The sequence below is a fragment of the Oryza glaberrima genome, chromosome 4, assembly GCF_000147395.1.
Source record: "Oryza glaberrima chromosome 4, OglaRS2, whole genome shotgun sequence".
In the NCBI taxonomy this organism is placed as follows: domain Eukaryota; kingdom Viridiplantae; phylum Streptophyta; class Magnoliopsida; order Poales; family Poaceae; genus Oryza; species Oryza glaberrima.
This window is the reverse complement of record NC_068329.1, coordinates 12,690,955-12,698,630: the sequence shown is the minus strand read 5'-3', so window position 1 is coordinate 12,698,630 and position 7,676 is coordinate 12,690,955. Positions and strand designations below refer to the sequence as shown.

Here is a 7,676-nt window from a genome sequence, read left to right as displayed (position 1 = left end):
GCCCAATGTTGACGGTCCTTAAATCATAATATTTGACTGTCAATACTTGCATATAATGAAATAAAATGTGGTATCCAACTTAGTGGTAGGGATTATTACCAATCAATTCCACTAGTGTTGGTGAAATATGTGTATGCAGGTATTTCAAGGAGAAAACACACCCGGCATGTAAGGAAACACACCTCCGGCCAATCAGATGCAAGCACACGGATTGGAGGGCCCACAAGTCAGGTGAAACCGACATGGAATGAGTCATAACTGTCATAACCTCCATCAGAGCCCACTAGTCACTGTCCCTACCAAAGGAGAGGCCAGGAGGTGGGGCCCACGGTTCGCCCGAACCACCATACGCACCCCTCATCCTGGCCTTCCACGTGTACGCTCTGGATGAAGCCTCAATGACGGTTGGAGGGCATTTAGGATATTTCCCATAGCTGTAACCATCATATGGAGGCTATAAATAGAGCTCTCATCCCTCACTTCACTCACACACAACTTTGAGCTGAATTACAAGAGGCTCTATTTTATCTTTTGTACATTATAATAAGGTAGAGAGTGAGGGGAAGCTTTGGAGGAGTGCCCGGAAGTTTGGCGCTCATCTGACTTCAACCTCGACGAGTGTAGCTTCCTAGGAGGAATTCGGGAGTAGTACCGGAGCTGTCGGTACACTCTGCTCCGGGTTCGAAGAACTTCTTCTATAAAGTAAGCATTTGTGTTCCTTTCTTATGTTATTTAATTACTTTGTTGAAGTAAGATAGATCTCCATCTTTGTGGGTTCATTGTTTTGTATTTATACTAAGTGCTCTAGTACTAGGACTCTGGATAAAGAAGCAAGTTCCTATACAAGTATTAGAGTAATAATTAATAACTTAGACGTAGTGTCTAGGTTAGAGGTTACCTTTGTTTGTTGTGTATCCTACGGATTTGTTAGAGGTAGGCGGCAGGTGGTGACAGCCCTGAATTCCGCCCTAGTAATCCTCCACGTTCGGATACATCATAGAGCTATAGCCGGAACCACGCTGGCAGACTAACAGGGGTCGGTGCCCGAAGCAACAGATAGGAAATTATCTTTGGTTAGCTTAGATGATTAAAACACATAGAAAGTCCTCTCTAGCCTGCCTAGCCTACCTTTAGTTGTTGTCCTTGGATCTTCTTAGCCTTACACACGTTCCCTGAGTTCGATATCCTTTTGGGGTCACCCGAAGGTGAAGTGCTATAGCGGTATTCCATGCGCTTGCGAATTTATCTGTGGTCGTAAGAAATACCAACACCCAACCGGCCCCACTTTTGGCCGTTGGATTCCAACGGTCAGTGTGGTTGTGGCACAGCAAATTTTCGTTGAAACTTTTATTTTGGTTTGCTCTAAAAAATTCATTTGAAAGAATTTCCACAAAATTCAAATCCTAAATGCAAATTTTGAAATTCAAACATGCATTGATGCAAAAAATCAAATTGATGAAAATAAATATACGGATACATACCAATTTACCTGTTGATGAAGGTCGCGTCATTTTGGGTCCAACGTGCAAGACCGTACCTCCTTCCAGTTCAGTTTGCAGATTTTCCACCCATCTCCGGAGGTGATGGAGCGGGCGTCTTTGGCTTTTCCTTCCACACCTTCTTTGATTTTGGTGTGGGAGACGTCTTCTTTTGCTTCTTGGCCAGTGTACTGGATTTTACTGGCGTCTTCCAAAAACGGTTCTAGGGAAACGTTGTTTCATTCTCCAGGAAATTCTACCTGAATTTCACCAGGCTATCCGTTTTGGGTGGCTCCACTTCGACCACTTGGATGTTCTGCGGATTTGGCCCGTATTTGATTCTAACCATGGAGCATTGTTCGGTCCATGGCTGAAACTCAAACTTCTCTTCCTTCCCGTTGATATGGAAACGGATACTTCCCGTTCCCACATCTATGTTGGCTTCTGCGGTGCTAAGGAACGGACGCCCCAAGATAAGTGGCGTCTCCTTCTCCGTGTCCATGTCCAACACCACGAAATCAACCGGGATGAAGAAATCTCATATCTTAACCGGCACATCCTCTACTATCCCAGCTGGGTAACGGTCTGACGAGTCGGCCAGTTGCATGCGCATCAGTGTTGGTGCCAACACCGTGAAGTTGAGCTTGTCAAAGACGTCCTTGGGCATGACGCTGACACTTGCTCCAAGATCGCAAAGAGCTTGGTCGAACTATTGTGTCCCAATCGAACAGGTGACCGTAGGACACCCCGGATCTTTCTTCTTCTCCGGGAGCTTGTGGAGTATGACATTGCTGCACTGCTCCGTTAGCTTGTCCACCTCCGTTGTCGGGAGCGGTCTCTTGTTATTGAGGATATCCTTGAGATAGCGTGCGTATGTTGGCACTTGCATAGCGTCCAACAATAGTATGTTGATGTGGATCTTCTGGATTACTTCAACAAAGTGAGCGAACTGCTCGTCCACTGACGGTTTCCTGCTCCTTTGAGGAAACGGCAGCAATCGGGTGTCGCAGAATTCTTACGGCACAGTCATTTCTGGCTGAACCTCTTCATCAGCCATGTTACCAGATGGTGCTTTCCTGGTGATACCGCTAGTCCCTGCAGGGTTAGTATATGGCGGATCACGTGTGGACTTACCTCCCCTTGTTGTGATCGCCTTGACATTTTCAACGGAGTATTCGCGCTACCGTGGAATCCTCCCAGATTCATTTGCAGGTACTAAAGCAGCTAATTGAACCAGCTGGGTTTCAATCATCTTGTTAAAGCTTAGCTGGTTTTGAAATGCAGAAGCACAGCCATCTAATTTAACATTTATATTCTCTAAGACCTTGTCATTAGCAGCTAGCTTTTTGCTTAAAGCATCTATGGTTCTAACTTGCGCAAAGACGAGATCTTTCAAGGAGGGCTGGTTAGAGAAGTTACCGTTGTTGTTACCTCCATGGTAATATGGGCGTGGTTAGTTCCACCCCTAACATCCTTGTGGATGATACTCGTTGTTATTGTTGGCCATGTACATCGCCTCTTCACGGGTCTCCGAGCAGTCATTCCCAGAGTGACCCATGCTGCCGCAGACCTCACACGTAACGTGTGAGTCCAAGGCTTTGACGGTGCCTTGTGGCCGTTTGTCGTGGTCGTCCAAGCGTTTCATGAGGAGGTCCAACTTGGCAGCAAGCATTTCCGTCTCCTTAACCGTGTGCATGCCTCGCTGACGGGTCTGGAGTCGTTCCTCGCTCCAACCCATATTGGAGACCATCTTCTCTATTAAATCGATGGCTCCTCGAATCGTCTTTGAGAAGAAGGCTCCTCCAGCTGCCGCGTTCAGGTGGTCACGGGACGTGGGAGTGAGTCCATTGTAGAAGTTTTGCAAAATAAGCCAGTCGTCCATCCCATGATGAGGGCAAGCGGCCACATATTCCTGAAGTCGTTCCCACGTGTCAGGAATGGACTCATCCCTTGTCTGCTGGAAACTCAAAATTCTTCCACGACGGGGGTTGGTTTTGCCCATCGGGAAAAACTTCGATAGGAATGCCTTAGAACACCTGTCCCAGGTGTTGGCATAGAACCATTGCTTCGCTTTCCCAAGAAGAGAAAACAGGAATAGCCGCAGCCTAACGGCGTCTGGACTGACACCCTTCATGGTGTACGTGCTACAGATCTCCAGGAATTGTTGTAAGTGAGCATTGGCATCCTCGTTAGGCTTGCCGCAGAACGGGCTAGCCTGCGCCATCGTGATGAGGCTGAACTTCAGATCGAAATCCATGTCTCCCATGTTGATTTGCGGCCCAATGGCCACATTGTCAGCAGAGGAAGCAGCGAATTCACGGAGGGTCTTGTCAGCCATAGTCTTGAAAGTCGGTGGCGCTGATATGGCTGGTTTCATTGTCGAGAGAGCTACTAGAGCCATACCCGAACTCTTCTGAAGGCTTCCGAACTCCGATTTCTATTCTATTCCTACTCCACTAGTTTATGAACACTAAACTAAACTTGAGAGAATATGAGAGAGCTTTGCTTGGAGTGTGTGAGTGAAGTGAGAAGGTGAAGTCTTTATATAGAGGTAGGCATGACGGTTGTGGAAGAGGAAATGTCCGAAGTGCCCTTCAACCGTCATTGGGATGCAATCCTGGACATCCACGCCGAACCCTGGCCACAACGATGGAGATGGGGGTTCAGTCGAACCCCCTAGTTCGGCCGAACCATGGGCTGGCCCAATCCAGCCCATTTTCGGCTGTCGACCTCCTGGACTTCTTCTCTTTGTAGACTTGTGAATTTTGACCCTATTGATCCTGACATTTCTGAGTTCTTGACCCATTCATACATAAGCCTGATTCTCGATATCGTCCGATTGATTTATCGTTTAATTTGACGTCGATTCTCCTCCACTTTATATTTATTCTCTGCAAAAGGTTAGTAAACCTAATACTAGTGCAAAATTATTATTCTAACACAAATATGCATTGCAAGCATAACTAGTTCTCCTCTATTTTGGTACTATTGACGGTTGAAACTGGTCACTAACGACCATCAACACCTTTGTAAATTGCGATCTCAGATGTATTGTAGTTTTTTTTAAGATGTCGTATTGTATATTGTTGAAACACGAAGCAAAAGAGGAATGCTATCAATTTCATCAAGCACAAGTTAAAGAGAAATAATGGGTGATATCTTTTGAACGATTGTCTAGTTACGACTATTTTCATTAAAGTGAATGAAGAAAATATAATCCGCACTTTCATGACATTGTAAGGTGTAGATCACCCGACATGAAGTAGTATGATAATCTTGTTTAATTTTTTCTATCTATATAAGCATATTTAAGTCAAATGTTTTTTAATTGTCAATTTCAAGATGTTTCTAAGGTGCATTATTAATAAATCTTGGTGTATTTTTAACCTATTCTATTACCTATACTTGTATTATATATATCGGTCTAGTTACATTTACGGTATTTATAAAAAAATATATAAGTTGGGCCACTCATATCTTAAATCCTGGACACGCTACTGTTCTACAAAGAAGACACTTAACCATCCAAAATGGTCTAAAATGTGTAATGTGTACAGATCATATAAATGAAGATAGCAAGCATCTCCTTTTTACATGTCCATTTGCAAAGCAGTGTTGGCAGTTTCCAGGAATCACTTGGCAAGATTAATTGGATCTAATCGACATGACAGCTGACGGAGCACTCAATTCAGACACCCGCTTTTCATGGAAGTATTAGGAATTGCACCATGGAATATTTGGAGAAGAAAGAATGATCTAATTTTTAAGAATATTCAGCCAGGCTTTGCGAAATTGCTAATGCGCCGCGCGCCCTCCCGCGCGGCGAGGCACGTGGCGCGCGCGGAGAGGGCCGCGGCGGCAGCGCTTGCGTAGGGTGGGGCCGTGCGATTTTTTTTGGTTGTTTTCCTGTTCGGTTTCCCTCCTCTTTCTCGTTTCCGGTTTTCTTTCCTTTTTTTCTTTTCCTTTTTTCCTTTTCGGTTTTTTACAACATATACGTATACAAAGTTTTTATACGTATATATATAAAGTTGTATACGTGCATATAAGTTTGTATACGTCATATATAAAGTTTGTATACGTGTATACAAACTTTAGATACATACGCATATAAAGTTTGTATACTTGTATACATATACATACGATGTGTTTTTTGGTTTTTTTTATTTTTAATACATACGTATACAAAGTTTACATATTTCGTATACAAAGTTTACACACATCGTATACAAAGTTTATACACATTGTATACAAAGTTTATATATGTGTATATTTTTTTATATATAGAAATATATATTTGTTTATAATAGTAGTAGTAGTATAGCAGTAATAGTAGTAATAGTGGTGTAGTAGTAGTACTAGTAGTAGTAAATACTGGTAGTACTACTAGGGGGCGCCGCGCGCCTGCCCCCGCGCTCGGTCAGTCACGCATTAGGCGCCCCCCAGGTTTTGGTCTTCAAATAAGACTTTGCTCTAGATATATATATAGAGAGAGAGCAAAGGAGTCAGATAGAAACATCGCAATCATGGATTAGTACATTCTTGTAAAGACAAATGTATATTCTTGTAAAAAAAACTTCTTGTAAATATTTCCTTTCTATATTTAACATGTATATATATCTATTAGAATATATGGTAGTTAGAATCATATTAGGATATGATTGTTTTGTGTGGACTCCTTCCATATATGTAATCCTTCGTTATCTTCTCCCCCACGTACTCCTATATATACCGGCCCCTGAGGCTCAATACATTGTGTCCCACGTTAGGCAGTATTCCCCTCTCCCTATACTATCCAACAATATCTATCCATCTATCCATCCATAGCTATACTAATCGACATCGCCTTGGCAACACTGGCGCGCGTGTTTGTCCCGAGTTGTCCCGAGGTCTGGCAAACCCTGTGTGACGTCTCGTCCTTTACGGTTCGACTACATCGGCTCTTCGGCGTCATCTTCCTTAGTGACCGTCGCAATTGTGTCACCGTCTTCGTCTCCAGCGTGTCCTCGCGCACCATTGGTCCACGACGCCCTCTCGTCCATCCACGACCACTTCTACGGTGCCCCCTGCACCTTGCGGCTCGGCTACCTCGACATCAGCTTCCTGACTTCGGCTACATCGACCACGGCTACTCTACGCACGGCTACCTCGACCACGGCTCCCTCGCATCCTTCGCTTTGGCTACATCGACTATAGCACAAAGGGCTATCATCCGTGTTGAGCACTCTTGTCGGTTTCTTCTCCGGTCCAAGTGTCCGCGCTGCTCATGCTTGGACTGCGGGGGGATATTAGAGTATATGGTAGTTAGAGGTATATTAGGATATGATGGATTTGTGTGGACTCCTTCCATATCCGTAATCCTTCCTTATCTCCTCCCACATGTACTCCTGTATATACCGGTCCCTGAGGCTCAATACATTGTGTCCTACGTTAGGCAGTATTCTCCTCTCCCTATACTATCCAACAATATCTATTCATCTATCCATCCATAGTTATACTAATTGGTATATAGGAGTTGCTACGTTCATTAGAAAGATTTGACCACTGATTAAATGTATCATGACCGTAGAATAATATTATAATCATATGTGGACTTTTAAAGCCCAGCCAGCCTTGCATGCGTACATTTGGACTAGCATATATAAATCTAAATCTTACTTTTGTCGATCTCAACAGAAATCGAGGATTTCTTGCCCACGAGATGGCCGACGGGAGGGGTTTCCTAGCTAGCTACTTTCCTTCATCGATCGAGTACTGCAAAGGCGACGAAGCTAGCGCTAACGGTGAAGCACGCCGAGAGCCCAAGATGCCGCGTGCAGGAACGTCATCAACATGATCACTAGCTACCGCTGTCCTGCCTGCCGTATGCTGTACATGCATCAAGTTCTACTTCTAGTCTGTGCATGCATGATATATACGGCAACGATCACGCGTAGCGAAAATAATGAGACCTATTAATTAATTAGAACAGCAGTGATTCATCCTGAAAGTGGGCAATTTTGGAGGCCATCCATCCAACTGAACTTTTCCTAAAATCTCCAGCGGCTGCTAGCTGGAAGCTCCCCTCAAACAGTTCAGACTTTCACTCAGTAAATAAGAATCTATAATTATAGAATCCAAATAATAAACTAGAAGCTAGAAGCTTCTACAGATTTTCACCAGCTATTTCTTAGAATATTAAGCTTCCCCAAACAGGTTTTT

The 7,676-nt window shown here is 44.0% G+C and overlaps 1 non-coding gene across 1 annotated transcript; it reads left to right on the top strand.

Annotated features, from left to right (window-relative positions):
- The first annotated feature begins 3,358 nt into the window (after positions 1–3,358).
- Positions 3,359–3,468, top strand: LOC127772415 (small nucleolar RNA R71). Its single transcript, XR_008017403.1, has one exon. It is a non-coding gene; the product is annotated as a small nucleolar RNA R71 (small nucleolar RNA).
- The last annotated feature ends 4,208 nt before the right edge of the window (positions 3,469–7,676 follow it).